Source organism: Heterodontus francisci, chromosome 11 (genome assembly GCF_036365525.1).
Source record: "Heterodontus francisci isolate sHetFra1 chromosome 11, sHetFra1.hap1, whole genome shotgun sequence".
In the NCBI taxonomy this organism is placed as follows: Eukaryota; Metazoa; Chordata; class Chondrichthyes; order Heterodontiformes; family Heterodontidae; genus Heterodontus; species Heterodontus francisci.
In genome coordinates, this window is record NC_090381.1 from 53617675 (window position 1) to 53624758 (window position 7084).

Consider the following 7084-nt stretch of genomic DNA (forward strand, 5'->3'; position numbering starts at 1 on the left):
CCAAAAGTGAATTTGCAAAAGTGCGGGTGACCTACCTCTGGCATATAGTAGGGCCAAAACAAGTATTGCCAAGAACAGCAAAAGTACAAGCATCGATGGCATTCCCTACCCCTGAGACTAAACAAGAAATCATGAGGTTTTTGGGGATGTGTGGTTTCTACTGCAAGTTTGTACCAAATTTCAGCACTATAGCTGCTCCACTGAGAGATTTGCTGCAAAAAAAGCAAAGGAAGTGTAGTCAGGGGAGTGCCAAGCATTTTTTGAGAGGCTGAAATCCATGTTGATCAATGAACTAGCATTGGCTGCCCCAAATTTCACTCAGTCCTTCAAGGTAACAATTGATGCTAGTGACCTGGGGGGTGGTTGGTGCAATCCTTTTACGAGACAACAAAAAATATACTCAGCAGTGGAAAAAGAAACCCTGGGCTTATTACTAGCTCTTAAGCATTTTGAAGTATATGGCCACCATGACGACAGAGGGACACTGGTATATACTGATCATAACCCCCTAGCCTTTGTGGAAAAATTCAACAACCAGAATGCTGCACTATTTCGATGGAGTTTACTGTTGTAGCCCTATCACTTAACGGTTATCCACGTTGCGGGGAAAATAATGTAATTGCTGATGCTTTGTCTCGAATTTAACTTTGCTTTGAATTATCTGAGTAAAAAGATGGGATAAAGCAGAACTGTATTCGTTGCACGTAAAGAGTGGTTGGGAATGAGAGTAAATGTGTTTTAATATTTTTTCATCTTTTTCTCCACACAGTAATGAAACGCATTTAAAAATTACATTGAATTCCTCCAAGGATGGAGGTGTTTTGAAGGTGCTCCGTTCTTAAAACATTTTGAGAACTTGTGTTAACGATTTTGAACATTGGTTCTTTTGGGAAACTGAAGAGATTCCATGGATGTGTCTTTTTTTGCAAGGGTCACGAGGAATACACGAGCTTTGTTTTTAAAAGCAACCTTTACTTGATGTCACATGCGTTAAGCTAAATAAACAACAGGAATCTTGGTGGCCAGGGGAGCTGTTTACAGAGAAGTGACCTGTCAAGAGTTATGGTGGTCAGGAGGTTTACACTTGCTGTTGGGGTGTGGACTATTCTGAAGGTTGGGTTTGTCGCCTTCTGAAAATAAACACCCAACTCATCTTTCTCCACCTCTTTGAGAGACCCTGCAAAAAAATCCAGTGTGTGATAGCGAAAAACTTCCAGATGCAGCATTTCTCCTGAGAAGCTTCTGGAAAGCCTGCCAGGACCCAGCTGCAGGATAAAAACAATCAAAGGTATGGTTCATCTGCAGGCTCCAAAATTACCATTATATAATCTTCAATAGAAATCAAGTCATGTATTTGGACCTATCTCACAATAGATAACCTAACCATGTGACATGAGTTTATTTTAAAGAAGAGTTTTACTTTTACAAATTATGTACAGAATTACTTTTCAAGTTATGTTTTTCTTTTTTTCCAGTTTTGAATTTATTCACAAGAAGCAGTCTGGTGGTGCAGGCCAGTATGGCAAGGTTATTGGTTTATTAGAACCTCTGGACCCTGAAAACTACACTAAGTTAGAATTTCCTGATGGAACTATTGGAACAAATGTACCAAAGCAGTTTATACCAGCCATTGAGAAGGTACTGGATCAGACTATTTCCTTATCTCAGCTCTTCTTCATCTGATACTGACTTACGTTTTTCTTGCTTTATCTCTAGCAATATTACCAAGTACCCTAATTATTTGGAAACCTTGCCTTATAATGGGAGGGAAAATTAAAATTTTGAAGATTTTATAATGTTTTGAAGAGAAATCGAATCAATTTCTACCCATGTGGCACTGCCACAAAATTAAACTTGTGAAGTTTGCTGATAAAGCATGGAGGAAGTGTGTCCTCAATTGCATCAAACTTAACAGGAAAATGGAAAAATGGAGACTATAATTATCTAAATGTGGGACAGAATACATGAAATTTATAGCCATAAAAATATTAGCTCGGTAAAACCAAAATAATCAACCACATTGTGTTTTAGCCTGCACATAGTTGTAATTTAGGGATAAGCTGGAGGGCATGGTCATGGAATCAATTATCAACCTCTTCTTTCCCGACTGAGTGTTCAAATCCACCCAAACTGGTGCAATGAGAATTGTGTGCATCAACAGTCTATAAGGATATTGAGTGAGATGAGTGTGGACATTGCCAACCCAATTCCTATTGGAAACTCAAAGCAAAGCTTTTCATTTATTACTAAATTGGCATTGTTGTTTCGTCGTACCACAAGGATGACTGATGTGAGAAATGGAAAATATTCACACTGGTTGAAATGGACTTGGTACCCTTCAGAGGCTTGTTACATTGATGGCATATTATGGAGCAAACATTACCCTTCAGCTAATCTGTCCTGGGTGAGCCATATCTTGCAAGAAAAACAAAGTGTGAACTAAGTATCTTATTCCTCAGTAATCCTTGCTTTTGAGTAATACTTCCTTTCTTAATGGACATCGGGTAATAAAATGTGTAAAATCCTTTATATTTGGTCTTTAATCCAAAAATCAACTTCATTTCCAAAAAATCTTTTTTTTTTTCAAGGCCTAACTTCTTGTTCAGTCACTTGGGTGGTCTGAAAACCAATGCTCCGCTTGGCATCATCAACCCATCGTTAACTCAGAATTACACTGTGCACACTTAGCCATTTACTAGCTCTCTGTTCATCCCGGCTGTTAAAAAACTCGGAAATAGTTGTATTACATGAATCAGTCCATGGCTTGGAGCTCATTTAAGGCAGTAATGTATTTTCGGGATGAGATGACATCACAAAGCCACTGGAGCTATCCTTTTGCATGTTACATTATCTCAACCATTGATGTGTTTCAGCCTTGCCCTGCCATTCGATAAGATCATGGCTGATCTGCCTCAGACCTCAACTCCTCCTTCGTGCCAGCTCCTCATAGCCCTCAACTCCCTGATATTTCAAAAATCTATCCACCTCCTATTTAAATACTTGGTGATCTAGCCTCCACAACTCTCTGAGGTAGAGAATTCCAGACATTCACTACCCTCTGAAAGAAGAAATTCCTTCGCATCTCAGTTTTAAATGAGTGTCCCCTTATTCTGTAACTAACATCTACCCTGGCAAGCCCCCTCAGAATCTTGTACGTTTCAATAAGATGACCCCTCATTCTTCTAAACACTAATGAATAAAGGCCTAATCTGTTTAGGCGTTCTTGATAAGTCAACCCGTTCATCCCAGGAATCAGCCTAGCGAATCTCTTTTGAACTGCCTCTAACGCCAGTATATCCTTTCTTAAATACAGAGACCAAAACTGTACACAGTACTCCAGGTGCGGCCTGACCAACACCCTGTACAGTTGTAACAAGACTTCCCTATTTTTAAACTCCAACCCCCTAGCAATAAAAGCCAAAATTCCATTTGCCTTCTTAATTGCTTTCTGCACCTGCATGCTAAGTTTTTGTGTTTCATGCACAAGAACACCCAGATCCCTCTCTGCTGCACTTTTTTGGAGTCTCTTCCATTTAAATAAGAATCTGCCTTTTAATTCTTCCTACCAAGGTGCATGACCTCATATTTTCTTACATTAATCTCTGTCTGCCAAGTTTTTGCCCACTCACTCAACCTATCTATATCCCCTTGCAGATTCCTAATGTCCTCATCATAACATGCTCTGCCACCTATTTTTGTACCGTCAGCAAATTTGGATATGTTGCACTCCGCCCCCTCCTCCAAGTCATTAATATAGGTAGTAAATAATTGAGGCCCTTGGACTGATCTTTGTGGCACTCCACCAGTTACGTCTTTCCAACCTGATAAAGACCCATTAATCCTGACTGTCTTCTGTGAGTTAACCAATCCTCAATCCATGCTAATACATTACCCCCAATACCGTGAGCTCCTATCTTGTGCAATAATCTTTTGTATGGTACCTTATCGAATGCTTTCTGGAAATCTAAATACACTATGTCTCCCGGTTCCCCTTTCTCAACTCTGCTTGTTATATCCTCTGGCTGAGATCTGCTATTTCAGTTCAGGAAATGCACTGAACTGAGCCCTTCTTGAACTGTGTGGCACCAAGGAAACTCAATACTTTCTTTAATAAATTAAAAGGGCAATATAAAATACATAACATTAAAATATTCAGATTTGTGTCTAGCTTCAATGTGCTGTTTTCGTTCAATTTTGTTTCAAGTTATAACTATGCAACCAAAAACATGTTGTACATGTCATAACGCTGTGCTATGCATTATGTTGGCAGGGATTTCTTGAAGCTTGTGAAAAGGGTCCTCTTACAGCTCATAAAATCTCTGGGGTGCGATTTGTCCTGGAAGATGGTGCTCATCACATGGTGGATTCCAATGAAATCTCTTTCATCAGAGCTGGAGAGGGTGCTGTAAAACAGGGTTTGTAAAGCTAATAGAAATACAAAATACTAACAATAAGTATAACAATGCTCTCCCCAACACTTTTGGAAATGAAGTTTTAATGGAGCTTTTCCTTCAAAAATTCCATTTTTTACATCAAATTTTCTGAACCTTTATGTTTCTGAACCACAGGTGTCTGTCGAGATAAAAATGCAAGTGATTTACTTTCAACAGACACTGATTTAGTTTTGCAGATTGTCATGCAGGACCTGTATGTCTAAAAATGGAGAATTGGCATCCTGGTAACTTCAGAACTACACCTTGGACATTCTATCAAAAAATGCACAAATTACTTTTCTACATCCTCTCTCAATGGCATATGTGCACTTTTGGAACGAAGAATATTTACCAGGAGAAATGCCATTTTATTACAGAAATCATTTTATGTAATATTTTGCATGTTATTACTTTCACTCCAATTACATGTCTGTAATGTGTATGGACATACATTGTGGAATCATGAAAATGATGTTTTACCGCATAGTACCGCCTGTGCCTCAGGTTTTAATAATCATCCCAAAGGCATTTTATATTGTCAGAGGACACTGCCTGAGCTTTCATGGAAATTAGTATGATTGGGAAACTTGACTGCACGTGAATTCTTCAGCATATACTTTTACCTAACTGTTGGTAACATAGCCAGCATATTCTCAGTGCTTATACAAGCTGATCAGCTAATGATCTAAACATAAAGAAAATACAGTACTTGCAGGTGAATCAATCCACAGAAGTGTTATAAGCATATCTAATATAAAATTTCATGTACAAATAGGAGGTTAGAGATTAAGTTTGAACATGTGAACATACAAAATTGACAGGCAAGAGAAGAGCAGCTGACCATCAAACTTACCCCAAACTCATGATGCCTGGAGCATCCTGACTAGACCCTTCCTAACTCCCTGTAGGTTTGAAATCTGAGAGAAGCAAAAACCCCTACACTTACTTTGTATGTGAAATAATTACTTGCTTTCTGTTTGTTTCTATTGCCCAGCTATGGAGAAAACCAGTGTGGTTATTCTGGAACCCATTATTTCAGTGGAGGTTGTAGCACCAAATGAGTTTCAGGGAACTTGTAATTGCTGGAGTTAACCGTCGACATGGTGTTATCACTGGCCAGGATGGAGCAGAGGGATACTTTACGCTTTGCGCTGATGAATATAAAGTATTGCCTCGTTTTCTTTCGTGGGGAATTGGTAATCTCACCATTGGGTAACCATGGTCAAATTTTGCCTTATGTAGATGTTTATCTGTTTTATTAAACTGTTCACTGTACATTAGTGATCATGTAGCTGCAAAACTATTTCAAGGAACTCATGGTTCAGTCGAAGATATTACTTTTGGCAAATATTGTGAAAGGTAAAAGGGATTTAGAGTGTTGTGGAATGAAACATTGCTTTTTGCAGGAGCAGCATTAGCATGATGAGGGGTTTGTCTTATGAAGAGAGATTGAGCAGTTTCGGCCTTTACTCTCCAGAGTTTAGAAGAATGAGAGGAGATCTAATTGAGATATACAAGATGATTAAGGGGATTGACAAAGTAGATGTAGAGAGGATGTTTCCTCTTGTGGGGCAATCTAGAATGAGAGGTCATCGTTTTAGGATAAGGGGAAGCAGATTTAAAACCAAGATGAGGAGAAATTACTTCTCTCAAAGGGTCGTGAGTCTGTGGAATTCACTACCTCAGAGTGCGGTGGATGCCAGGACATTGAGTAAATTTAAGGAGGCGATAGATAGATTTTTAATTAGCAACAGGCAGGAAAGTGGAGTTAAGGCCGAGATGAGATCAGCCATGATCGTATTGAATGGCGGAGCAGGCTCGAGGGGCTGAATTGCCTACTCCTGCTCCTAGTTCTTATGTTCTTAACATTCCCAGATCATGTGGTACTGGCACCCTCCAAAATTCCCCAAAAAAGTTAAAAATACTGCCCTGTAGATTTTAAATTATTTTTAATCCCACTTGAAGGATGGGTCTTATTCATTCTTGCTTGTGTCCATTTCTACCTGAGGGAAGTTTACTTGTTTGAGTAATAATAAATATCTGACTGGACATGGCGGAAGAGAATAATTTCTGCATTAAGGTATATTCCGTTTCAGTGATAATTAATGGAAACCCCCAATGGCATTACATAAAGAGCCAAAAAGCATGATGCCAAGCTTTGTTTTTGTTTCAGTAACAAGTAGTTCTGGTGGGAATTTGATATTGTATTTCACTGTTCTGTTGGTAGAATGCAACTCAATTCCAGAGACCAATCGGCCTGATATCCTGCCACTAAATTCTACAATAATCTTCATAGGATGCCTTTATAATTGTGCTGTCAAAAGTCTCTGTTCAACAGCCAAAAAAGTGAATGCTCACTTACTCATCAGAATTGTTCCTTTCGACAGTCGTTGTGGTTTACTTTGGTTTTCTCGTCAAGTTACGAAAAAGCTGATCCTTAACTGAATGAGAGGAAACAGAAATTGACATGACGAGCCAGTTACTGTCAATATTGTTATATAAGACTTGAAAAATGGTTGTTCTTCTTTTACAGGTACCACTGAATGACATGTTAGGATATGCCACAGTCTTGCACAGAGGTATATCACCGAGCATTTCAAAGTGCCTCGCTTACACAGCTTTCTATTTCATCTCTGGCTCCCAGAGGCTAC

General features: G+C 39.0%; 1 long non-coding RNA gene across 1 annotated transcript; it reads left to right on the forward strand.

Moving 5' to 3' along the window:
• Positions 1-1587: 1587 nt before the first annotated feature.
• On the forward strand, positions 1588-5465 carry LOC137374876 (uncharacterized). The gene is made up of 3 exons (XR_010975910.1): positions 1588-1638; positions 4271-4415; positions 5428-5465. It is a non-coding gene; the product is annotated as an uncharacterized lncRNA (long non-coding RNA).
• The last annotated feature ends 1619 nt before the right edge of the window (positions 5466-7084 follow it).